Source organism: Nannospalax galili, unplaced genomic scaffold (assembly GCF_000622305.1).
Source record: "Nannospalax galili isolate Female #2095 unplaced genomic scaffold, S.galili_v1.0 scaffold1631, whole genome shotgun sequence".
Classification (NCBI taxonomy): Eukaryota; Metazoa; Chordata; class Mammalia; order Rodentia; family Spalacidae; genus Nannospalax; species Nannospalax galili.
The window spans coordinates 437,814-439,215 of NW_008329035.1; positions in this window are offsets into that span (position 1 = coordinate 437,814).

Here is a 1,402-nt window from a genome sequence, read left to right on the forward strand (position 1 = left end):
AGCTGTTTGTCCACATGAGCAAATTTATTGTTCAAATAAATGGTTTCCAGGAGTTTCCTGGTGGGAACAGTGAAATTATTTATTGCTCTACAAGTTTATCTTTCTGGGCAAGAATTTCCTAGAACAAATACTAAGTCAAGTTGCTATGGGGCGGGGGTCAGTCCTCAGTTTGCTGCCCTAATAATTAAGCTGTGTGGATGCAAATGGCTTTAGCTATCATTGCTTAATATGGAATCCAATGCCAGCAGAAACCCAACATCAAATTAGGAGAGAAAAGAAAAAAAAAAAAAGGAAGGTACAGGGGTGTCTCTAAAATTCCTTCTGGGAGGCACAAATGCTCTCTGGCCCCCACTTCCCACTCTCCTTATGACAAAAACAAGGTATAACTTCTCCAAACTACAGTTTGGGAAACTAAAGAATTTATTGGACTTCCATACAGATCAATAGGTGAGGGGTTACTTACAAGAATGTGGGTGCACCCCCATCCTGACATGGATCACTTTCCAGCAGCTGTCCAAAATGGCAGGGGCACACCCCCTCATCCCCTCCCCCCCTTATATATCCTTAGTCCTTCCCCCTCATGCAGCTAAGGCTGGCTGATTGGGTGGGAGGGGTGACTGACTTCCCCTCTGCCCCTTCTTTTCTTGCAGAAGGTCAACAGTAAAGTTTATAATTCTAGGCAAGCAGGTGCATCCAAGCTTGGGAAAGAGGCATGTCTATAGTTTACCAGTCTAGTTTGCCAGTTGGAGGACAATTCTGTGTAACACAGGGAAGTCAACAAAGAGATATGCAAAATAATATAAAGGGTATATCTGGAATAAGTTGCTTGCCTTTATCAGAACAAAAGGGTTGAAGGACAACCAAAGTGCAACTTTTGTCTCAGTGTTGTGAACTCTAACAAACAGAGTTGTCTTTCTGGGAGAATTGATTCAGCTGCACTTATCTAGACCCAATTCACCTCTCTGGCTGGTTTGAAATGCTTAGATCTGATGGCATGTCCTGTATCTCTAGCACAGGACACAGCATTATTCAATCTTTAATTACATGAATGCTGATGTAAATAAAGCTGTACTAAAGGTTATAGATTGGTCTCTGAATGGGAAGATAAATAGATCATGTATAGATACAGATTTGACTAGCTGATAAACAGCCCATGTGTAAGCTTAGCATTAACCACACTGAGAATCTTTAACCAGGAAAAGACCACTTAAAGGACACAGAAGCAGATGAGCTCAAGGAAAGAGCAAAGAAATAGAAACACCTGATAATTAAACATGGCTTGCATTTGCACAACTTTCAATGTACAGCATGTTTTCATAAATCTGATTTGATTTCCCCAACATTTTTACGAGATATTGTAGTTTCGATATTAAATGTCCCCCAAAGATCCATGAATTAAATT